The 26,369-nt window shown below is 45.3% G+C and overlaps 1 long non-coding RNA gene across 1 annotated transcript; it reads left to right on the top strand.

Annotated features, from left to right (window-relative positions):
- Positions 1–25,740, top strand: LOC121289451. Its single transcript, XR_005945566.1, has 3 exons — positions 1–129; positions 18,690–18,768; positions 25,424–25,740. It is a non-coding gene; the product is annotated as an uncharacterized LOC121289451 (long non-coding RNA).
- The last annotated feature ends 629 nt before the right edge of the window (positions 25,741–26,369 follow it).

Genomic DNA, 26,369 nt, shown 5'->3' with positions numbered 1-26,369 from the left:
CTTTTATGTTCACTTGAAAGGGAAAATGGGGACTCAGCGATTAGGAGGTCACTGTGAGGAATATGGAAGGCGAGGCAGTTCCTGCATCTGTGCCCTGCCTAGCACTGCTTCAAAGTGTTATATGACCAGGTATAAATGATTTTTTGTTCCTTTTCTTCTTAACGCGCACTCTTAACGACACTGCTTCAGCCAGCTTTCACACTGGCCGGTCCCTTCTGCTGGTAAGATAGCTTCTGAGCTATGGGCCTTCTCAGGCTGTTGTTGCTGTTGCTTCATGTACACAATGGCCAAGATTGAATGTCATTTAGGGCACAGTGGGTAAATGCCATGGATAGATGGGCTGGTACTGAACTGTTTCTGACCAGGATGGCCACAGTTTGATTCCTAGTCTGTCTGAGTTATCTGATAATGGCTGGGGTAGCAGTGGGTGAAGTGACGGTGGTGGTGGTGGGGGGTAGGGTGGTTTGTACCGAGTACATCAGTGAGCCCTGAACTTCTGCAAAAAAGGGAGAAAATCAACAAAGGTAGGGGATCATTTTCAACTTGCCGTCCTGGTCAGTAACCTGATGGAGGGGTTCACATGCCCATTTTAGAACGGAAATGAAAATCAAGTGGGTCCTACAACAGGTGGGCAACTTCATTGCCAGCTGACCACCAAGAGGTGAAGGTGACAATGAGCTTGCGGGCACCCAATGATTCCCCAAGGAAAGCGAACGTTTATGGACATCAGATGAGGATGCTATCAGATTTTCATGCTTTCCCAGTTACCAACACTTACTGTATAGCTTTGCACATGAAGGATCCCTGCCAGAGGGTTAGTGGTGAAACCATGACCTACATCAGTCAGCTCCTTGAAGAAAAGTTAGACAGAAAATTGGAGAGAAAACAAAAAGAACTTGGGCCTCACTGAATATGAGTATAATGATAAATTACTCCAAAAAGTTGAAATACTTTGGGGGAACAGCTTGCAACTCCCTAGAAAGAAGCACTTTCATTCATACAGAGCCATAGTGGTTAAGAATATGACAGGATCATAGTAGTCCACAATAAGAAAAAATAAGAAGGTAATTGCAACACTTTCACAAATAGTGTGTCGAGCTCACCCAGTGGAGAGGGTCTCAAACTGGGAGGTGTTGCCCTGAGGAGGGGTAGGGTTGTAATGAGGCTACCAGGGGAGCTCAAGGAAGACTCTAACTGTAACTGGGACTTAGATCATTCCCTGAAGAGAAAAAAATTCTAGGTCCAGAGCAAAGGTTGGGACTAATTGAATAGCTCCACTGAAATGCTCGTACAGATTTAATGGGCTGAATGAATTCCTTCTCTGCTTTATCATTCCATGATACTAACTCACTAACAGCGTAAGAACAAAACAACGTAAGAAATAGGAGCAGGAATTGGCCATTCTGTCCCTCAAAACTGCTCTGGCATTCAATGAGTTCATTGTTGATCTACCCTCAACTCCACCTCCCCACATAATCCGCATATCCCTTGATTCCCTTAGTATCCAAAAATCCATTCAATGACTGAGCATCCACAGCTCTCTGGGGGAGGGAACTCCAAAGATCCACTACCTGTTAAGTGAGGCAATTTCTCCTCATCTCACTCTGTTCTGACACTGTGACTCTTAGTTCTAGACTCCCCAACCAGGGAGAACATACTCCCAGCACCTACTCTGTCAAACCTGTTCAATGAGTGACTGCAAGCCATCCCATCAACTCATGGCCAGCGTCACGGACAATTGCCCATGATCAAAGTTTTTTTTTTATATATTTGAGGTTAGTGAGTGTTCTAATCGTCAGTGCGGCTTGTCCCAAGTTAAATAATTTCTAGCTCCAAGCATTTGTGAATTTAAAAATAAAGAAGATTGTTTATTATCCCGCACGCATCCCAGAGGATTTACCACAATGCCTCAGCCATCTATGACACACAAAAAGCATGGCTACAGATGAGGAAAAAAACAATACAATTACAACTTGAGATGATTTCATTCTCTTTTGTATTAGGCCTGTAGTTTCTTAGCTGAATTGATGCTGTAGCTGGAGTGGAAGTCGGGTAAAAGCAAAGGATTCTCAGTAACCTGCGAGCTTTCTTGCAGTTGAATTGACAGAAAGTCAGTTCTCAGGTGAATTTGAAGATGGAACAGATTGGGGGAAAATTCCTTCTCCCTCTTTCAAGGTATAGCTGTTTTATTTTGGCTCTGTTGTCTAGCGGCTGATTCAATGTTTTTCAGATGGTTTTTCAGATGGAATCTCTCATGGGGTTTCTGTGATCAGAGTAGCTTCTGTTGTAACTTTTAAAACAGGTACAAACATGGCTGCCCTAAGCATGTGATCAACACATGTCCAAAGACCTTCCCAAATGAGGTAGTAGGTTGTGCCGATACACGTCCTGTGTTGTGGTCTTTCGCACTTTGAGTGTTTTGAGATGAGGGGCCATCACAATACAATAAAAGGTCAATGAGACTTGATTCACATTGGCCAAACATCCATTGAGTTTCAACGTCTCTATTAGTCATGGTGAGACAGGAAGATGAACCGGTTGGTATCCTAGTCCTGCTTGTTTACAGTTCATCCTGAACAAAAGGACTTGTGAGGTTCACAAGCGGCTGGAATTTTTCATATGTTAATGAGGTATTTGAGTTCTGGTCTTGTCTGGAACCAATATTGCCAAAGTCACATCACGTGTTGTCAACCATCTTAAAAACTGTACATTTAAAAACAAATGAAGCTTTAAATTTGTAATATCTTCATGCCTGCGCTGAGCATGACATTAGTTTCAAAGGGCCCTTTCTGGAAAGTGCAGGTGCATGGGTGTTAGGTGTGGACATGCTGAAATGCAGCTGTGATGCACTCCATGGTTGAATAGTTTTGCAATGCTCACGGTCGGGGAGGATTATTCATGAAGAACTGCCTCTTGGCTGTGCTATCTGGTGGCAGCTGAGGCTAGGAGGGACAGGAAAAAGCTGGTGAAGAAGAAAACATATTTCTGCCAAACAGGTAGTATAAACAGAACACTTTGGATAGAATGGAGTATGATCAATAGGGTAAAAAGTCAGACAATACCTAATTGGGAATCTCAGTAATATTCTATTCCCCCTCCCACACAATATCTCTTGCATCTACAACCAATGAAGAAGAGTTAGGCTTGAATTTTATATAAAGCCTTTCATGATCCCAGGGTAATCCAAAGTACTTTACTTAAGGGAGCTCCCCCAATAAGCTGGGGCTTGTTATGGCAGCACACATGAGGAGAGCAATGGGGAAAATACCCAACATTATCAAATACACATCTGTGAAAAAAATTGTGAAAATAGTAACTTTACTCCAGGCCAAGTGCATTGTGAGTATTTACACTGTTACTATGTCTGGGCGCACTAGGTGCTGGAAGCCCTAAAAAAGGGTGGCAAAAACCTAGTCACCCCATTCCTGATTCTTTTGTGGCCAATGCCACATTCAGGAGGACCTATCCATGGGCGACTTGAGAATTTGCCTGATTCAACTGATGGGCAATTTCACTGAATGGAAATTGGGGCTACATTATGTGCATAAGGCCCTGACTGTCACCTTAGGAAACAAGTGTGGAGTTTTCACTTGCAGACTGGGGCCATAAAGGGACGTTTTTCATTATCTTTGCAGGACCAGGAGGGGCAGGTTCATGAATTTATAAAGAAACTGAAAATAATGTACAGTGGGTTCCTTCCTCCTTCCATGCATTGGCCTTCCCTAGCCTCAGCCCCCAATTGACCCCTATCACGAACCTGTTTTAGAGTAGGCTGGGTAATCGTTCTTTGGGTTGCCTCCAATTGTAAAGAACTTAAACTGCAAAGATTGACATGTTGCCAGCTGTCTAATTCTTGCCATAACGATCATGTGAAAACTGGGAAGTGATTGTTGCTGATGCATTTCTCCTGCTTATCCAGTGTCTAGACAAACAAATCTGTCTATGACCCTCAAATGGTTAAAAGGGAAAGTATTCTAAACTGTCCCATGCTGTCTGGTAAAGGAGAAGAATATAACCCTACTGTGTCTTTCTGTTACCCATTATTATCAGGTTGTGCATTGTAGAACTGCTTGAGTTCTGGCATTTTGAAAAGAGCTTCTCCTTATATGTCATGATAAAATACTGTTCCAATGATATGATTAATATATAATGGCCCATAGCTTCTAGTCTCTGGAGTGTTGTACCTGGGAGGTACCCCAAAAATGCACAGGGAGACCTCCCCAGATGTCACCATCTAAGGACTATGTGGGAATTGCCCGGGAAGTTCAAACTTCCATTAGGCACTTAGCTTACACTGGGAACAATCTGACACTCTGGTTTAACTCACAGTGTTCAGATGGTCCTGACTGTCTGGCACGAATAGTTACTCAGGAAAAGTTAGAAATATTAAAACCACTTCTAACTCCTGGATAACTACAGTACCAACACGCCCGACCCTCCCTGGGGCCCCCTGACTACAACCACGTCCCTAATGGACTCCCCAACCCCCTGAATAGCCCCGCCCCAACTCCAAACGCCTCCGACTACACTTCAGCACCCCCTTCCTCCTACCCTGACTACGGTCCTGGTCTCCCAACTAACCCCATCCCCCGACTACCCACCAGCCCCTCACTATCTTCCCACTGACCACTGCCCTCCCACCTCCCCCCACTGGAGACCACCCGACCCTCTCGCCACACTGACCACCCAACACTCGCCCCACTAATCACGCACCACTGAACACCCAACCCTCCGCACCAACCACCGACCACCCAACTCCTCCTCACCCCCCGACCACCTGATCCACCCACCGACCACCAGACCCACCCCACTAACCACCCGACTATGATAGTCACAAAAGTTCCGGCCCAATGATATTACATATTAGCAAATGCATAGAACACGAAAAGAATAAAAGTTAGGGCCAATATAAGATATTCCCTGATAAACCCAGTATGGAATTCAGGAGAAATTTCTTTACTTGGAGAATGAGGGATTTTCTAGCACAAGGGGTATTTAAAATGAATAGCATCGATGAACTTTAGGAGAAACTAGGTAAGTATATGACAGAGGGAGGAACGGAGGTTATCCTTGTAAAATGAAGAGAAGTCGAATGGAAAGGTACCTAAGTGAAGCATAAATACTGGCTTGGATCTGGCTTGTTGCAAATTCTATGCATTTCTATGAATTCATCTGCTGATGTCACAAGAAAGGGTGATCCACAGAAAGGCTTGGGTTTTGGTTATCAACAATCAACAACTACAACCCTCTTCCTTTGTGCTAGTTATGACTCCAGCCAGAGAGGAGATTTCCCCCTGATTCCCATTGACTCCAGTTTTGCTAGGGCTCCTTGATGCCACACTCGGTCAAATGCGGCCTCGATGTCAAGGGCAGTCACTCTCACCTCACCTCGGGATTTCTGCTCTTTTGCCCATGTTTGAACCAAGGCTGTAATGAGGTCAGGAGCTGAGTGGCCCTGGCAGAACCCAAACTGAGTATCAGTGAGCAGGTTATTGCAAAGCAAGCGCCGCTTGATAGTACTGTTGATGACCCCTTCCATTACTTTTCTGATGATAGAAAGTACAGTGATGGGGTGGTAAATAGCTAGGCTGGATTTATCCCGCTTCTTGTGGATAGGACATACCTGGGCAATGTTCCACACAGCCGGGTAGGTGCCAGTGTGGTAGCTGTACTGGAACAGCTTGGCTAGGGGCATAGCAGGTTCTGGAGCACGAGTGTTCAGCACAAGTGCCAGGATATTGTCAGGGCCCATAGCCTTCGCAGTATCCAGTGTCTTCAGCTGTTTCTTGATATCACGTGGAATGAATTGAATTGGCGAAGACTGTCATCTGTGATGCTGGGGACCTCCGGACGTGGCCAAGATGGATCATCCAGTTGGCATTTCTGGCTGAAGGTTGTTGCAAATGCTTCAGCCTTATCTTTTGCACTGATGTGCTGGGCTCTCCCATCATTCAGGTGCCTGTGCAACAAAGGTTAGAGACACTCACGTCCCACATTACACACTGGTGTACCCTGCACCAAAACAATACAAAGGTGAAGCATACTCAGGCCATTACAACTAAAACAAAATTTATCTCATTTTGACAATCCAAAAAAATTAACAGCCTTCTCTGACCTTCAATCCCAGTAAACATGAACAAAACATTACACAAGAGAAGATCACCTGTGACCAGTCCTTCTTGTGCTCATGGTGCCTTAACCTTACATTTGTGAGTGATATGTCTTAGTGCCCCCACCCTCACTGGCAGTGGCATTGGAGGCAGCCTGCTAACTCTGCTGTCTTGGTGGCCTTGATGACCTTGGCAGTCATCCTCTGGCCAGTGGAGCCAGTAATGGCCCTGCTTGGGAGGGAGTGGCCAGTGCCATGGTTGGCATCTCCTCAGTCATTGCAGATGTCAGGTCACTGGCCGAGCGGCAGAGGAACTGATGCCATCATCCAGAATGCCCTGAGAGGAGATTGTGCAGCTCATGTGCCAATGTGAGGTTGCTTTGGGCCTCCATGATTACCATTGATGGACGGGCACCCAGCTGGGACACTGGGTGCCTCATCCATCTCCCACACTAACACTGACCACCTGAGGTCACTGCCTGTGTGAGGGCTTTCAGGTCCAAGTACAACCTCAGGAACCTCTGATTCTGTTCCTGGAGCTGCCTCTCCATGAGAGTCGCCACTCTCTCAATGGAGGAGGCAGTGTGCTCGGCCATGAGGGTAAACGCAATGCTCATGCTCCACATAGACTTTTCCACAACGGAGACCGTGGCACTCAGACCCTCATGGATCCCCACCAGATCCTTCCGCACATCCTGGTGAACATCCAGCATCTGCCGCCTAATGGACAACTCCAGAGGCTCATCATCAGCGTTTGTCTCAGCACCAACCTGATCTCCAGCAGTCCTCCGACCGCCGGCGCCCTGCTTCCACCAGCTTCCTCAATCAAGTATGAAGTACCCTCATGACTGTGTTCCAGCATTCTAGCCGAGGGGCTAATGATCACTGAGGTGCTGGTATCTGCGCTGATGCCTGGCTCAGAGAGTGGCTGTGACGCAGGTGCACCTAAAGCCCAGTGGTCCCCTGTCATCAAGGGTGGCTCTTCGCGGTCTTGCGAGTGAGTGCGTGCTGGTGAATCTATGGGAGAACAATGACATGTTGTTATTTTAAGTCAACACACAGTCGCTGTGCATGCCAGGCACCCTGGTGAGGCAATGGAGATCTGTATCATGGTGCCCTCGTCTTTCAATGATCAATGAGGAATTCAGTTTTGAACCTCCCATCAATGATGAGACTACACAAGAATGTTTGCACCATCTGAAACTCTCACCTCGGTGCATTGCAATCTTACCTTCGTCTGACACCCCAGTCTCTTCATGGCCGGTAGTCCGAGGTGTGTGGTGCCTCTCCAGCTCCAAGGGGTCCTGCTCAAATCTGGTCAGGATTTTGGGAGGTTTGGGGGGCCTCAGCCTGTCTAGACCTTTCAATGTTGGGTGGGCCATCTCCTCCTGAAAAGACAGAGGAGCATTGATTGGTCCGCTCTCTACCTGCAGCACCATTGCAGCCTGGCCAACCCCAGCTGAGGAACACCTCACAGGGCACATCCGTGTCGTGGCCCTCGAGGCGCAAGGCTCTCAGTCCAAGCAGACAGGGCTCACGCTCTTGATCAGCTCCGGTGTCATTGACAGTTGGCACTCAGACTCTAACAACCCTGAGCTCCATGGGGGGACAACCAGACCTTAACACTTCACCACACTGACCCATGCCAACACGGTATTCACCCTTCCCAAGCACAGCAGGTCATTAAACCTTTAGCAGCACTGCACCCATGTGCGCCGTACAATGTCGTGGCTGCTGACCTGCGCTACCACCTCCTCCCAAGCTCTTTTTGTTACGTGCATTGGCCTCCTCCTTCCACCTCTGGGCACAAGGCCGTCCCTCCTGGCAGCCACCTCCTCCAGGAGGCACTCATCTGAAAACCAGAGGGGGCTGAGTGCCCACTTGACCTGCCCTCCCGCCTGGTATCTCCAGCTGCACTTGAGGCCATAACTTTGGTGTTCAGAACGCTGCAAACATGTTCTTCCCTGGCAGCTTTCAACGAGCTGCCTGTGCCGTTTTTAAACCAGGCGCCGGGTCATCATTGGACCCGGCACCCGACAGGCCCTCACCCCCACCAGGCCCTTCCCGACCATTGGGAAGACGGGTTTGATGCTGGGCAGGCCTTAATTGGCCAGCTAGCGTGAAACTGCGGTTGGGGGGCTGATTGCGGACAGCGGCCTGTTTGCCGACCGCTCACAGCCCACCGATCTGGCCTGGCTGCTTAGAATAAAATTCAGGCCAGTGGCTTTGAGCTGGGAATGACAGACAATTGTGGGAAAGATGTGTTCAGACCACTGCAGTGATAGACACTTTATTTATCTCTTTAGCGTGAGAATGGTGTGCAATCGCAGCACTTTTAAAAAAAATTTAGGGTAGTTTACAGAACATTGCTTCATTTCGAGATGGTAAATGTAATTTTTTAACAATGACGTGTTGAGGCAGCAGAATAGCAATCCAAGTACATTGATCTTGTCACTGATTAAAAACATGACCAGACAACTTCCTGTTTCATAAGCAGTTCCTCAGAATTGTCCTTTTTTTCACTTCAGCTCATATTTAACAATACATTATAATTTATTTTATATTTTGGACCTTAAGGAGAAACATGCTTCAATGACAGCCCATTGACTCTAAAATTGCCAACAAAGTGACCCTACAACAATTTACCAAATTAAATATCTTTATTTGAAAGGGAAATCACATTTTTGAGGTTTTTTAAAAATTAAGAAGTGAAAGCAGGACAGTTCTATAGGTGTGCGCATGAAGTAGGGGTGCAGGGATGAGGGAGAGGCACATGTAACCAAAGGACATATGTAGATTTAATGGGCTATGGAACTAGAGAGGGGTGAGGAGAGATATGTTAACACGATGAGTTATTGTGATCTGGAATCCACGGGCTGAAAGGGCAATGAAAGCAGATTCAGTGGTAATCTTTAAAAAGAAATTGGATACATGTTTGAAAAAGGAATGTTTGCAGGGTGATGGGGAAAAAGCAGGAGACTGCGAGTTAAACCAAGGTTGCATCAGGGACTAGAAGCAAGCATCTGATCCCTTATTTACATAGGCAAATGTGCTAATGTCTGCTTCAGGTGTGGGTAAATGATGCCTCTGGTTTGTCTATTCCTAATAGGTCAGGGTGGCAAACTGCTGCAGGGATGCGTGCCCTTTGCTTTCTGCTTGCCATTTTAGTGAGACCACAAATGGGCCAGGATTTCCCACTCCAGACCTATGTCCGGCAGTGGGCGTGGGAAGTCGGAGGGCCTCTCGCTGGAGAGCTGGGCAAGGAAGCACGTCAAATTGTCCGCTGCTCACCTAGTTAATTCTGTAGCTGGAAGGATTACATCGCACTGCGTGGTGGGGCTGGCAGGAAATAGCCCGCCCCGCCATCGTTTCCGTGCGCCATGTAATTCATCGTGCCAGGTGCCCAGGACATCGAGGTCGCTTCCAGAAAGCAGCAAGCACTGGCCCCATGGCTCGGTGATGCTTCTCTGGAGACTCTCCTCCAGGCCGTGGGTGACAGGAGGGATGTCCTCTTTCCTAGAGATGGGAGCTGGAGGCCCACACAACTCATCACGGAGCCTGGGAGGTGGTCTCCAGGGTGATCAATGCCCCAGGGATACAGAGAAGGTCCACCCTGCACAGGAAGTGCATGAATGACTTACTCTGTGCCATCAGGGTAAGTAAGCCCCCTACTGTCTATTTTCACCTTAACATTTTCTAAATCTGTCATGAAACATGGGTGTCAATGGCAAGGCCAGCATCTGTGCTGCGCATCCCTAAAAGCCCTTCAGAAGTGCTGCCTTATTACCCCACTGCAGCCCATATGGTTTGCTGGTAGCATGGCAACTGCAGGTTGCTGACCCAGCCACACTGAGGACATAACCATTTGGGTGGAGTGGGAGGGGTGGTGGGGGGTGTGGGGGTGGGGGTTGGGGGGGGCGGTGGTTGCAGTAGAGGGCAACTTGCAGAAGCTGCTGATGCTACGACTCTGCTGCTCCTGTCCTTCCAGCTGCTCCAGCTCACAGGTTTGGAGGGGGCTGTCAGAGTAGCCTTGGGGACCAGCAGCTGTGCATCTTTCACATAGCGCTGAATGTTGAGGGTGCTGGATGGGTTATTCACTCAAGAGGCCTGCTTTGCCCTGCATGGTGTCCAGCTTCCTGAACTGTTGCAGCTACACTTATTCAGGCAAGTGGACAGTATTTTCTCAAACCCCTCACTTGTACCTTGCAGATTGTGGACATGATTTGGGGAGTCATGGGGTCACTCCTCAGCCATTGAATTAGCAGCATGTGACCTGCTCCTGCATCAGAAGTGCTGACAATCCATCTAGCTATCTTTATGCAGGAGAAGACAGCTCACAACAGGCAAGAAGACGGGAAGGGGCATGCCTGACATCTGGCCCCTCACACAATTGGATCAATGAACTGGCAGGGGAGGACCGTGACTGCATGTGTCACCGGTGAGGTTGGCCTCCCTCAAGCATCCATAGAAACATAGAAACTAGGAGCAGGAGAAGGCCATTCGGCCCTTCGAGCCTGCTCCGCCATTCATCATGATCATGGCTAATCATGGCCTGCTCCCACTTTCTCCCCATATCCTTTGATCCCTTGTGCCCCAAGAGCTATATCTAACTGCTTCTTGAAAACATACAATGTTTTGGCCTCAACTATTTTCTGTGGTAGCGAATTCCACAGGCTCACTACTTTCTGGATGAAGAAATTTCTCCTCATTTCAGTCCTAAATGGTCTACCCCATATCCTCAGATTGTGACCCCTGGTTCTGGACTCCCCCACCATCAGGAACATCCTTCCTGCATCTGCCCTGTCCTGTCCTGTTAGAATTTTATAGTTTTCTATGAGATCCCCCCTCATTCTTCTGAACTCCAGTGAATATAATCCTAACTGACTCAATCTCTCCTCATATGTCAGTCTCGCCATCCCAGGAATCAGTCTGGTAAACCTTCGCTGCACTCCCTCTATAGCAAGTACATCCTTCCTTAGATAAGGAAACCAAAACTCTACACAATATTTCAGGTGTTGTCTCACCAAGGCCCTGTATAATTGTAGCAAGATATCCCTGCTCCTGTACTTGAATCCTCTCACTATGAAGGCCAACATATCATTTGCCTTCTTTACCGCCTGCTGCACCTTCAGCGACTGCTGTATGAGGACACCCAGATCTCGTTGCATATTCCCCTCTTTCAATTTATAGCATTCAGATAATAATCTGCTTTCCTGTTTTTGCTACCAACGTGGATAACCTCACATTTATCAACATTATATTGCATCTGCCATGCATTTGCCCACTCACTCAGCTTGTCCAGATCACCCTGAAGCATCTCTGTATCCTCCTCACAGCTCACCCTCCCACCCAGCTTTTTGTCATCTGCAAATTTGGAAATATTACATTTAGCTCCTTCATCTAAATCATGAATACATATTGTGAATAGCTGGGGTCCCAGCACCGATCCCTCATGTACCTGACTCGTCACTGCCAGCCATTCGGAAAAAGACCCATTTATTCCCTCTCTTTGTTTCCTGTCTGCCAACCAGTTTTCTATCCATCTCAATACACTACCCCCAACCCCATACACTTTAATTTTACACGCTAATCTCTTATGTGGGACTTTACTGAAACCTTCTGAAAGTCCAAATTAACCACATCTACTGGCTCCCCCTCATCAACTCTACTAGTTACATCCTTGAAAAATTCCAGTAGATTTCTCAAGCATGATTTCCCTTTCATAAGTCCATGCTGACTCTGTCTGATTCTGTCACTGTTTTCCAAGTGCTCAGCTATTAAATCTTTTATAATGGATTCTAGAATTTTCGCCACTACCGATGTCAGGCTGACTGGTCTATAATTCTCTGTTTTCTCTCTGCCTCCCTTTTTAATAGTGGGGTTACATTAGCTACCCTCCAATCTGTAGGAACTGTTCCAGAGTCTATAGAATCTCAGAAGATGACCACCAATGCATCCACTATTTCTAGGGTCATTTCCTTAAGTACTCTGGGACGTAGATTATCAGGCCCTGGGGATTCATCAGCCTTCAATCCCATCAATTTCCCCAACACCATTTCCCTATTAACACTGATTTCTTTCAGTTCCTCCCTCTCGCTAAACCTGTGTTCCCCAACGTTTCTGGTAGGTTATCTGTGTCCTCCTTTGTGAAGATAGACCCAAAGTATGTATTTGGTTGGTCAGCCATTTCTTTGTTCCCCATTATAAATTCCCTTGTTTCCAGTGAGGATGATTAACCCCTGTAAATCACTTTTTCTCTCCTCTTTGCATTTTAGGTGCCAGCAGGAAGACAGTGAGGTCAGCTCCCGCACCTGAACTCAGCCACAGCCTCAGAAGAGGACGAGGACGGGGACAACTTTTCACCTGTAGAGCCATCCCATCATTCACCTGCACCCTCCGCCAGCCCAGAGACACACACCTCAGCAGCTCATAGATCTAGTTCAAGCTCGGTCTCACACTCCGGAGCTCACTGCACGGGCACGTGTCCACAGCAGGAGGAGGCAGTGACAGCCAAGGTCGCCTGCGCTCAGACAACTCCTGGAGAAGAGGCCCCTGCTAAGCCTGAGTTGGATGATGAGCCTCTGGAAGCAGTCATGGAGAGGATGCTGGAGTATCAGAGAGGCACGGGGAAGAGGTGTCAGAGGCCCTCAAAGGAGTAGCACGTGAGGCGAAGATGTGAATCGGTGTGCTCTCTGATGTGGTAGCTGTGACATGTCAGTGCATTAAAGTCTCCATTGGGAGGATGGCTGATGTCATGGAGAGCCTGGTCCAGCAGAACGTCCAGTTTCTGTCGGGGATACGCTCAGACCTGCACTCCATCACTGCAGTTATGGGTAAGCTCTTGCAGTGGCAACACGAGAGGGTGATGGGGCACCCCGACCTCCCTCCAGTTGCCCCTTCTCCATAAAGAGTCAGGGAGGGGCATTGGACACCCAAAGGGAAGAGGAGCGTCATGCAGACATCCCTGGGACTTCCACCCAGGACTCTCTACGGGTGTCCAGCATTCCAAGTGCCCTCTGAGACCACTGAGGGTGCACCTGTCCAGAGCAGGGAACCCAAAGGAAGCCAGGGCCTTCCTGGCCTTGGACCTCCTGAGGACACCCACCAAAGTCATCAGAGACAAGGGGCAGAGTGGTCAGTAGGCTGCCTCCACCCCTGCTGCAGAACCTCATGGAAGCACTTAGTAGTGGTAGGGTAAGAAAAATTATAAGTTCGCATTGGTGGCATGGGTGTACAATCATTGGATATAGTTATTGCACCTTTGTAAATATATGAATCATTTCACTTCATAGAGGTCTCCTGGGTTTTTCTTGCTGCTACTTGTGTTATTGCCTGTGTGGACTCCACCTGACTTCCAGGGGGCCCCAAGGCTGCGTCTATATCCCCCTGAACTAGGACTGCATATGGAGGCATCACTCTTTGCAACGGCTCATGCGAGCCATATGTGAGAAGTCTTCCAGTCACTCTATTCCCTTTCCCTCCACTGCCCTTTGGATCCTATAGAGAGACCTTTGCCTTGTCAGGATAAATTATCAGGGTTCTCCTTCAGTTGTCCAGGTGGTTTGACCTCCAGCTCCCCCTACCGAATGACTCTCCTCCTACCTAGCATTTTTTTCTGTTGGACATTGAGGGCGTCGACACCCTGATCTGCCCTTGAATGAAGATGGTGCGCGCCACATTCCAAACTGTTTCCGACACCTTCTACCTTCTTCCTGTAACCCACCGTCTTCACCCCAATAAGATCACGGCTGATCTGATTTTAACCTCGTATTCCTGCCTACTCCCAATAACCTTTCACCGCCTTGCTTATCAAGACTCCATCTACCTCTACCTTAAAGATATTTAAGGATTCTCCTCAGCCACCTTTTGAGGTAGAGAATTCCAAAATCTCACAACCCTCTGAGAGAAAACTTTTCCTCATCTCTGCCCTGAATGGGTGATTCCTTATTTTGAAACAGTGACCCCAAGTTCTAGATTATTGGACAAGAGGAAACATCCATTCCACGTTCACCCTGTCAAGTCCCCTCAGGATCTTATATTTTTCAATCAAGTCACCTTTTCCTCTTTTAAGCTCCAGCAGATACAAGCCTAGTCAGTCCAACCTTTCCTCATAAGACAACCCATCCATTCCTGGTATTAGTCTGGTAAACCTTCTCTGAACTGCTTCTAATGCATTTACATTCTTCCTTAAATAAGGAGACCAATACCATACACATTATTCCAGATCTGGTCTCACCAATGCCCTTTATAACTGAAGTATAACATCCCTACTCTTGTATTCAATTCCCCTCACAATAAACAATAACATTCTATTAGCTTTGCTAATTACTTTTGTGATTCATGCACAAGTACACCCAGTTCCCTTTGCATCTCACCTCTGGCCTCCGCAGCCCTCACCCTCTTGAAGCAACCCGCACAGATCAATGTGTGCACCCATACATGCCTGGGATACCCCCCCCCCTTCCCCAGTACAGCCAGTCCCCATCCTGCAGCCTCTTCCCTTGCCTGAGGCCACTTCTCCCCCTTCCCCAAGCAAGCCCTAGCCCTGCATGGCATGAAAACCAGCGAGACAGCTGTGAAGCGGGAGACAATCTCTGCTGCTCGAAAAATGAAAAGGCATGGTGGAAGCATTACTGCAACGACTCAGAAATCAATCTGTCACCGATGTGGGGGTAACCATGTACCAGAAACCTGCAGATTTAAGGAGGAAGAATGCTATTACTGCCACAAAGAGGGCACATAATGAAGCAATGCAAGGCGACATCGAGACAGCCCATAAGACAGCAGACCAAGATGATTAAAGTGCAAAATATAACAGAACTAGAAGCCGCTGATACTGATATCTATTCCCTATACAATATCACCGCAGTAAAAACACCACCATTTAGGTGAAAGGGAAGCCTCTAGCCAGGGAAGTAGACACAGGAGCCCCGACCACAGTGGTGGGAAAACACACATTTAAATACCTAAATGAAAGTCACTGAATCTGGAGCAAACCACGGCACAATGAAGACATACACTGGAGATGAGTAAAGGGCATTGCCATTGTACCTGTGTCCTATAGGTAACCTGGATGATGTCCTGATCACAGGATCAACAGAAGCCGAACATTTGGCCAAACTAGAAGAGGTCTAAGAAGATTTTTGGAAGCTGGTGTACGATTGAAGAAAGAGAAATGTACATTCCAAGTGCCAGAAGTCACTACTTGGGTCATTGAGCGGATGCCCATGGGTTTCATCCAGTAAAGAAAAAAGTCAGGGCTATCAAAGAGGCACGGTCTCCTACCAGTGTCACTGATATCAAGTCTTTTTTGGGCATGATAAATTATTATAGTCGCTTCTTGCCAAACTTGTAAACAGTATTAGTACTTCTACACTTATTATTGAAAAAGAACCATTTGTTGTCATGGAAGGTGCAACAAGAAGAAGCCTTTGTAAAAGTTAAGAAGCTATTTCACTCACATGTCTACTCATACATTATGACCCATCAAAAGAATTAATACTAACCTGTGATGCCCCTCCTTACAGTGGGGGAGCTATGTTGTCACACAGGATGGAAGATAGTTCTGAAGGGCCAATCAGCTATGTCTCCACAGTCATCTCGGCAAACAAGAAGGTTTATTCACAACTTGAAAATGAAGGTTTATCAGTAATATTTGGAGTTCAGGAATTCTACCAGTACCTGCGTGGATGACATTTCACCATCGTGTCCAATCATAAACCATTAATGAACTTAAGTAAGGATAAAACCATTCTGCCAATAGCCTTAGTGATACAGTGGGAGAATCTCACCACTCTAACCAAATTAGAAAACCATCTCAGAAACTTAATCTTTAATCACATGCGCTGTGTATATATGTATATGTTGTCAATTAAAATGCTCCTTGTAAATAAGAAATGTAAAAAAATTAAAGAATTCAACCTTGGGCTTTGAGTACACCTTTATGCATCGTCTTGGTGTTCATATTGCAAATGCAGATACACTCAGTTGCCTTCTGTTACCAGATAGCTTTGTACATGTTCCAGTGCCACAAGAAGTTGTGCTTTTGCTGAATTTCTTGGACTCTTCACCTATGTATACGAAGCAAGTAAAGAATTGGACAACTAGGGATCCAATTTTGTCAAAAGTCCAAGACCAGGTATTGCAAGGATGGTCAAATTCACCAATGTCTAAAGAGATAGGACCATTCCATGCCTGTAAAACAGAATTAAGCTGTCAAGATGGAATCTTGCTGTGGGGATTAAGAGTCATCGTCACTTTGCAAGGAAGAGAACCACTCTTAATAGAGCTTCACAGTGCACATCCAAGCATTTTGGAGATAAAGATGCTTGCATGAGGCTATGTCTGGTGGCCAGGCATAGACATTGACATTGAAAGCATGGTCAAGCACTGTCTCCAGTTTCAGCAACAACGGACATTGCCTGTTTCAGCTCCACTGCATCTGTGGAAGTGGCCTGGTTGACCCTGGGTTAGACTACATATAGACTACGTAGGTCCATCTTTAGGTACCATGTTTTTATTGGTTAGCGATGTGCATTCTAAGTGGATGGATGTGAATGAAGTTAGATCACTGACATCATGTGCAACTGTTGAAAATCTGCGCCTATGTTTTGGTATACATGGCCTACCAGAAGTCATTGTTTCGGATATCAGTACTGTCTTCACTAGTACAGAATTTCAGAGATTCATGAGTTTAAATGGAATTAAACATGCTAAAACAGCACCATATCATCTCTCATCCAATGGGCTATCTGCAAGAACAAAGCAAACTTTCAAATCAGAAACTCGACTCTCACGTTTTCTTAATTATTGTACAACTCCTCATGTAACTACATGTTCAACACTGTCTGAATTACTGATGAAACGCCATCTTTGTACAAGGTTAATTTTGGTGCTTCCAAACTTAGAAGGGAAGGTAAAGAAGAATCAGAGTAGTCAGAAATTGAATCATGATATTCATAGCAAGGCTTGAATATTTATTATGGAAGATACAGTTTTCATGTGGAATTTTGCAAATGGTCCTAGCTGGGTTCCTGGTATAATTGTCTCTGAAACAGGACCTTTGTCATTCCAAGTAGAAGTGGGAGACAGGATTGTTGGAAGACATGTGAATCATCTAAAGAGTAGAGAGGCATTCCAACAACCAGCTTTTCCAACTGTAATTGACGTCAAACCTTTAAACCCTGAGGTGACAGATCGACTTAGAATAGACATGCCTGATATCTGTGTTGAATTACCTAATACTGAGCTGCCACTGTTTAAGGATGTGCCTGATGCTGCAGTTCCTGATCATGTCGATCCAGTGGGAGAATCTCACTGCTCTAACTGAATTAGAAAACCACTTCAGAGAATTAATCTTTAATCACATGAGCTGTGTATGTATGTATATGTTGTGGGTTAAAAGGTTCTTTGTAACTTAGAAAAGTAAAAAAAATTAAGGGGGGAGGAAATGTAATGATTGTAGGTATAACCTTTCCTACTGCCTTTATGGGGACACATGATTGTTCTGATGAATGAGCCCTAAGTGCGGGTAATACTAGGGGCGGTGCTTTCTAGCTGTGGACCTTGTTCAAGCATGTAGCTTCTAAAAGAGCTCTGTAATAAAGTTATCTGTTTCAAGTAAGAAACCTGTCCAGTACATCAATTTATTACGAAAGATATGTCGAAAGGCTGAGATGAGGTAGCTGGAACAGAATAAGACTGGTGTGGAGTATAAACAGCAGTACAGGCTAGATATGATGAATGGCATGTTTCTGTACTGTATATTTGATATGATTAAATGTATCATTTTACTGTTTTGGGGCCCTTGCTGGGCACAAAGGGTTGCTGCATTTTCTGTATCACAACAGTACTTGATTGGTTCTAAAGTGCTCTATGATGTCCTGAGGTTGCAAAAGGTGTTATATAGTTCTGTCCTCCTACACTTTTTAATCCAAATGTTTATAGTCAATTTCAACGGTACATAGATTTTTGCACGTTTGAAATCAACTCGCAAAGTAGAGACTGAAATATATCAGTTTTGTGGCATAGCCTTTAATCATTTCTCAGGATGCTGTCTGGGCTGGAGGGTCTGAGGAGAGATTGGATAGGCTGGGGTTGTTTTCCTTGGAGCAGTGAAGGTTGAGAGGGGACCTGATAGAGGTCTATAAGATTATGAGGAGCAGAGATGGGGTGAATAGGAAGGCACTTTTTCCATTAGTAGAGCGGTCAATAACCAGGGGGCACAGTTTTCAGGTAAGAGGTAGAAGACTAAGAGGGGAGTTGAGGAGAGATTTTTTTCACCAAGAGAGTGGTGGGAGTCTGGAGCTCATTGCCTGAAAGGGTGGTTGAGTCAGAAACTCGCGTAACATTTAAGAAGTATTTAGATATTCATTTGCATTGCCAAAGCCCCCAGGGCAATGGGCCAAGCGCTGGAAAATGGGATTAGTGTAGTCAGATTTTTGTTAACTGTTGCGGACATGATGGGCCAAATGGCCTCCTTCTGTGCTGTAAATGTCTATGAGTCTATGAATCTATGAGTCATTTCCTCTCTGGTAGTTTTGGATTTCTCCTAAAATGGGATCTTTCTTTGTTCTAACAGAAACTTTAGTTGAACAACAAGCCAAGTATAGTTGAGACATGGTTGGACGTTCTCGATTTTGACTGACACACACTCAAAGGTTCGTATGTAGGTTGATGCTCAGGAGTTGCGGGGAGGTAATCATATTGAGATGTGCTACCAATCAGAACTAAGGTGCATCAAAGTGATGCTGTGTGGATTTACTGGCTGCTAGATTAATGACTTCAAAAATAACAATTAACTTTGTATAGTTAAAGAAGTTTATTCTGAGAGGTGTGACTGAAACATCAGAGAAAGGTTTTACTTTTAAGAATGTACTCTAGAAGATCTCACACTGACTGCCTCCTGATTGGGCCTTGTAGAACAGATGATGATCAGCGGGTTGTTCGCAGGTTATAATATGGAAGAGATTTAACTGCTGCTATAAACCCATAAGAGGAGATTTGACTGGTTTATTTACGTTGTGTAACTCTGAAATTTAAAAATGTCCTTAAACCCTGCCAAACGGTTTTGTTTCATATTACAAGGGAGGGCCTTCAAGGCTAAGTAGAAACTTGAAATGGCACAAAATGGAACTGTTTGTACAGATTACATAAACCTCAAATTACAACCCATCTCCCTCTTTAATTCACCTACAGGAATGATAATTCAGATCAGTAATCATTTATTATCTTCAAACATTTCTTGCTATGCCTACAGAATGTCCTTCGAGGATGAAGTTATCCTGTTATTCTTCAGTGCCGGGAGTCCATAATCCTTCTGCCAATTATTTTATACCTGTCCCTTCTGGATATTGGCCTCTTTGCTAAGTGAACAAGGTATTCCCTAACCAAGCTCTTTAAATTCATCATAATTTTATACAACTCAATTAAACCTCCCTTCAGCCTCCTCTGTTCCAGTGTACACCACCAGCCCCTCCACCTCTCCCTCATGATCCCTCGTCACACCATACGGTTCAACACCTGAAGTAACCTCAATGGTTGGGATTCATTGAAAGGGGTCAAGAATCCTTTGGACCTCTAGGGAACACCATGACCCTTTGGATGTGTGTAGGTGGATGGAGCAGTGCTCTGGCTTCCAGAGTGAGATTCGGAGCCTGCAGTATAATTCAGCTACTGGCATCTGCTAGACAGACCACACAGCCACCAGTCTGAGACATGTGTGGGAACAATTGTAACCCAACCTAGCCATTGGGATAGTGACAGGATTGAATGCAGTGGTGATTTTACACCCTGCTAGATTTTACTGTCCAGCTTTGGACTGGGAGTAAAACTGGCATTCCACCCAATCCCAAAGATTTCCTGCTCACTGAGTTAGGTTAAAATCAGCTCTACAGTCCTGATTATACAAAATGTTAAAGTCCCTGGGACAGAAGAAGTGGTGGGAAAAGTGAGCATAGGTGCTACTTTATTCCATCCTTTATATCAAAAGCACTTAGCAACCCTGTTTCATTGTAAATGGTAAAATGCAACATGATGCAGTGTTGTGGGCATTGGCTGAATCTAATGCTGCATTTATAGTGTTGCTATTGCTTCGAGTCTATTAGCTGCAGACTGAATTCCAGCTAGGAGATACTCTGGTTACACTGCTTGGTACAAGCAGCAATTCTTTTGGCGAGACTTCACACACACGCTGTTACAAATTAAAGAACATAAAGGGTGCAAGTGGCAGTGTCGGACTCTCCATGTTACGGAGGTTTGGGAGTTGGGGTGGGGGGTGGGGTTGGGATTTAATAACTCACCTGGAGATCCAAGGAACCGCAAAGGCTTAAAGCAGGTTTGGACCATGCGCCATTACAGTGTCAAACTGAAGTGGTGCAGGACTATCTCCCGCTGTGGGTCTCAAGTCATTTCTCCCTGTAGTCAGGATAGGCCCCAGGAGATTACATGGCTGCGCGGGGGTGGGATCGGAAGAGTTGGGTAGATTAGAGGGACCAGTTAGCTTTCTCCTGTTGTCATTTTCATACTCTCATATATTATATCCAATGTACACAAATTGCACTTAACTGCAGTTTGTGATATTAGTGAATAAGTGCTTAACTCATTCGTCTGACACCCTACGTCTGCTAATTTAAAGCAATGATTAACTCATTTATTTCAAACTGTATTAACATGTCAGGTACAGTAATTGAAAAGAGGTATATCATTGAGTATGGTAGCTGGTCACACACTGATATCACTAATTTCTAGCTTTATGTTCTGTCAAACTGCTCCGTAATCCAAGATGGTATAAAGGAAAGACAATTGAAAACTTCTCTGCATTTCTCGATTGTCCATCACTAATTATTTTTGTATCTTAAGATAGAGACTGCCTGGCAGCAGACTCTGTTAAAGCTCATTTTATAGGCTGTACCTTTGAGTGAAATCATGGGGCAGGCCCAGTGGGCGGCTGGGAAATGTTCCGCTGTCCGCCGACGGCAATATCATGCTGTCTGGCCAATTAACGACCAGCTAGCGTGAAAGGCGCACTGAGAATCTCAGCGCTGCTAGGGTAGGGGGGGGGGCGAGCACAGAAGTCTGCGCACTCGCGGAGGGGGGAGGGTGCGCTGGGAGCTCCCTGAAGGTACAGAGCTGCCTCCGTCAGCTGAACGATTGTAAAAACAAAAAGAAAGATTTTGAAAATGTGAAAAAAAAGATGTCCCCACATAGGACTCACTCACATGAATATAAACATAATAAAAATTATGTCAAAATGTTTTGTTTTAAATGAATGTTGGAGACCTCATCGCGCCCGTGGATGAGGTTTCCAACAAATACAAAGGCCATCTGGCCGAATTGCCCGCTTGCCAACCGTCAGTAACAAAGAGCTTCGATTAGTTGATTAATGGCCTTGATAGGCCTCTTAATTGTTGGCGGGCACGCTGCAGACTCTCACGGCTGAGTGCGCAATGATGTCGGGTTGCTCGCCCACGTCATCACGCACTATTTTACACACCCACCCTCAGGACATAAAATCCCGCCCATGACGTTTCATCTGAGGGCCGACATGATTTGCGGCTTTTTCTCAGAGTATGGGTGCTAGGGGAGTGGGGTTGGGGAGCAGTGACGCTCAAGCGGAGACCTGCAGCATTGCTTTGAAGTCAGGAGGATCAAGGAGGAAGCGAAACAGAAACTGAGCTGGAGCCGCAAAAAATCTGTCAGTTGTGCGAAAAGGGGCCCTAAAACTGGTGCTAGGCCCCCTTGGTAACATATTCAATGGCTCTAATGCCTAGCTTGAGGATAATAACATCTTTCGAGTGCCTGTATCGTATATATGATTCTGTAACGTAGATACGTGCCTGTCTGTACCTTTCTGTTTAGAGGAATGTCTCTCTGTAACATCGATAAATGGTAGGGCATGTTTCTGACACTGTTCAGACATGGGGGTGGAGGGGGGGAGGTGAAAATGGGTGTAACAAAAGCCTGATTTTATTCTCCTTCAGTTGAATGCCCTTTAAATGCTGTAGAATGGACCTCCTCAACAAGGGAACTGCTGATATTTGAGGCATTCAACAGGATACTGTCTCCCCCTAGTGACTGTCCCCCCACATCACCTGTACACTTTTGCCTTGAACATCTGAAAATGAAGGAATCCTGCACCCCCCCTGATTTCGAAGTACTGAGGGTACAGCAGGATGAGCACTCTCTAATCGAATTGTTCATGTTCAGGGTGGTTAAAATAGTGGGGAAGATTTTCTTCTTTCATGTTTTTGGGATAAATAATTGCATGGAAGAAAATTAGGTGGGAAAAAAAAATCACAGGCTTGAGGTGAAGCCTGGTTGATTTTGCAGCAAGAATTTAATCACTTTTATCCTTTCCTGGTGTCACTGATGCGCTGAGGTTAAACATTAAGTAAAGGTCTTGTTGAAAATATCTACTTAGAATTAACACTTGACATGTTGGTGATAAAATGATTGATTTAAAAAAAATTATTTCACGGCACTGGCAAGGCCAGCATTTGTTGCCCGTCCCTAATTGCCCTTGATCTGAGCGGCTTGCTAGACCATCTCAGAGGGCAGTTAAGAGTCAGCCATGTTGCTGTGGGTCTGGAGTCACAGGTAGGCCAGACTAGGTAAGGACAGCAGATTTCCTTCCCTAAAGGACATTAATGAGCCAGGTGGGTTTGTACACAATCAGTCACTAATACTGAGATGAGCTTTTAATTCCAGATTTTCTTAACTGAATTTAAGTTCCACCAGCTGCTGTGGTGGGATTTGTACCCATTACAGCATTAGTCTAGGCCTCTATATTAATCATTCAGTGACATTAACTACACCCTCTTAGAAGCTTTAAGTAGTTATTTTAATGGGTGACCCAATCAGTCTTTGTACTTTCAGGATCACTCCTTTCTGCCGATTAGCTTGGCCTTTAGTGTGATGCTGAGTATATCATCAGAATGGGTAGGAAGAGAATGCCTAAAGAAATGGCCACCAACACAATGGCTGATTTGAGCCCTTCGGAGTCTCGCATGCTTTTACTCACATTTCCTGGAGGAATACTTCAGCGTCACAGTAACCCAAAGGAGGCTGAACTCACACTAGCAAATAGGAATTTATCAGCTTCGCCTCATGATATGATAATGTTATGATCAGAACTGGTTTCTGCCACAGCTTTGTCAGATTCAGCTGTGGTTCAATGCATGCTGAATTGGAAAACTATCAAAAGTTAACCAACAATTTCAAAATAAAGTTAAATGAGAAAATGCTGGAAATGCTCAACAAGTCTGGCCAGCATCTTTGGAGATGGAGAAACAGAGTCAACGTTTCAGGTCAATGACCTCTCATCAGAATCAATTGGCACAAGTCTCAGATCAGCTGAAGTGAACCAGCCCTGAATATAGGGCTATAACGCGTGAAAGTGCAGTGTGCACAAACCGATCAGAATCTAATGTTCCATCATTGTGCAGTGACAGATTCTGGGAAAACCTTCAGGAATTTTTCACTTATTACAGAGAAATTGCGAGTCTTTATGGATATGTATTTGCAGCCTCTGCTGTTAAACCTGATTGTTCACAGAGACACTGTTTGGCTTAGAAATTTGAAGATGCAGGAATCTATCCCTGCCCCTAAATGAATTGACCTGGGAAGCACCTGATACTGAGCCTTGGACCTCATGATCATTGACCCGGTGAGTTGCGGACACCTAATAGGCATCTGTGGACAGCGCACCAGCAAAGAGGAATGATTGGGCTGCTGCAAAAACAGCCCCAGACTTCAAGTAATTATTTAAAGGGAACTAGGAGGGTGGGGAAACTGGGATAGGGGTGATTGGGCCAGGAGAGTAGTGTCCAGTCATGACTGCAGAGGGCAGAGGGCAGAGGGTGAGATGGGGAGGGGGTGGGCTGGTGTATAGGTCACAGTGTTTGATGGGTGTGGGGTGCTGTAGCTGGGAGCAGCATGCATGTTCTGAAAGTGGAGTTGGAAGGAATTAGTGAAATTCAACCCCACGTTTCCTTCTACCCTCACTTGGAGATCTAAAACTTGAAATGATTTCACTTCACTGGAGGAGACCTCATTCTACTTTTTATATTGTCATATTGCCATCATGTAGAATGCACAGAATGTGCTGGGGGGGACAGATCACGGACACCATTTTGAAGTTATTCCCTTGGACAGAGAGGCCTGACATCAGTCCCATTCTCTGGCATGTGGAATGATTTGTGGCTCCTAATACCTCAGGCATCAGAGAAAATAGCTGAAGATGTCAGTGAAATTTACAGAAAGTACCCAGTGATTTGAAAGCATTGTTGTAAGTGACACAGTCCTGCCCTGACCACTCAACAATCATTTCTAACTTCAGTAAGTTCAGGAGAATGCCAGTGTGACTTGCCTCCTGCCCCTGGGTTCAAGTCCCACTCCAAAGCTGGAGCATAAAATTTAAGGCAGGTACTCCATGCAGTACTGAGGGAGTGTGGCACTGTTGGTGCTGCCTTCTGGCTGAGATGTTAAATTGAGGCCCTATCTGCCTCCTTGATCAGGTGGATGCAAAAGATTCCATGGTGCTATTTCGAAGAAGAGCAGCGGACTTATCCCTGTTGTCCTGGTCAATATTTACCCTCAATTAGCATCATAAAAATGGATTATTTGGCCATTATTATTTTGCTGTTTGTGGGAACTTGCTGTGCGCAAATTGGCTGTCATGCACCCTACATTACAACAGTGACTACACCTCAAAAGTACTTAATTGGCTGTGAAGCGCTTTGAGATGTCCAGTAGTTGTGAAAGACACTATATAAACGTAAGTCTCTCTTTTATTCAGTGTTTTAATAAATATTTGATAATTATCTTTATACTTCTTTTTATTACTGTAGATAATTTTTTTAGGGTTAAACCTTATTCTCCTTATTCTTTAGATCTCTTATCATCATCATTAAGCTGAGTGCCTTCTGATCATTTTTGAGATAACTTCTCAACTCCCCACAAAAACAGATGAAAATAGTGTGAGTGTTTCCCCCTAGTGCTGGGACAGATCATTGCTATCTGTCCTCTTGCAGCATTGTTTGACAGATTAGCATCAAAAAACAGCCTCAGTAATACTGCAATAAAGGGGACTACGTTCTGATGTCACTTGCACTGCTAATTCAGCCTAATTTCATGCTTTCCAAATGCAGAAGCACTGATGGATCTCTGTAGAACGGGAAACAATAAATTGATTTGCCAAGAAGAATCGTTTTAATTAAATTGTTTTGATCGTGAATGGAAATTTGTAAAATCAAAATGCTGGTGAGTTGGAAGCAGACACTGTTTTGAACAAGATTGTTACTTCTCCCAATGCAGGAGCTGGTTTGTCGAGTTGTGGCACATCTTTCCACGGAGGGAATGTGGGACAGAGGCCAAGAGCACTTTCTCATGTTTTCATAATGTTTGCCGGCTTGAGGAGCTAATGCAGAAGCTGGTTGATTTATGTAATGGATACCACAGCAACAGAGAAACAAATCTTTCATGGCAATCTCTGCACTGAGGCTAACCTAGAAAACAAAGTGTGGAAAATTACAATCACATGAATTATTCCTGCATCAAACAATGGATGGACATTTCTATATAAAGGGATCTATGTGGTCCTGTAACCTGAATAAACTCATTAAGTACTAAAATAACATGTCTGAAGTCGATATCCTTTTGTCTCCCTTGTCTTACCATGGGCTCTTTCTGGTCCTTCTCTCCTGTCTCCTCCCATTCCTATCATCCAGTCAAACCATCTTTCATTTATTATGAGCATTTTTCCTCCCTACTCCAGCACATTATTATTCCTCTGCTCTCCTACTGTCTGACTGCTGTAGGTTTGATCCCCAAGTCTACACTTGCCTTCTATGCCTCTCTTTAATTCTTTGAAGGTGTCACCAAGGTACACATCGTCGCTTCCTTAGAAGCAACAATCCCAATGGCCACGTTTCTAGACAAGTCAAGCTTCTGCCTTGGATGGTTAACTCAGTTGTGTACCAGGTACAGTCAAATCTTTGCTTTGCTTGTTGTTTGCCAACCTTCCTGGTGAGCCTGCCCACTGGGGTTTAGCCTCAGCAACCTCCTTCCTTTCCTACTCACCATGCCTCACCCACACCACCCCTTTAGAATCTACTAGACAACTGATCCCCACCCCCCCTCCATGTTTCCTCCAGAATATAAATTAAACCTGAACGGAGTCCTTGCTGTCCATAACCTTATTGTGAATTGTGATTGGGGTCCTGGCTTTGAAACTTGGCTCATGAATGGCGATGTCTTTAAC

The sequence above is a fragment of the Carcharodon carcharias genome, chromosome 16, assembly GCF_017639515.1.
Source record: "Carcharodon carcharias isolate sCarCar2 chromosome 16, sCarCar2.pri, whole genome shotgun sequence".
NCBI lineage: Eukaryota > Metazoa > Chordata > Chondrichthyes > Lamniformes > Lamnidae > Carcharodon > Carcharodon carcharias.
This window is presented reverse-complemented; position numbering and strand designations above follow the sequence as displayed.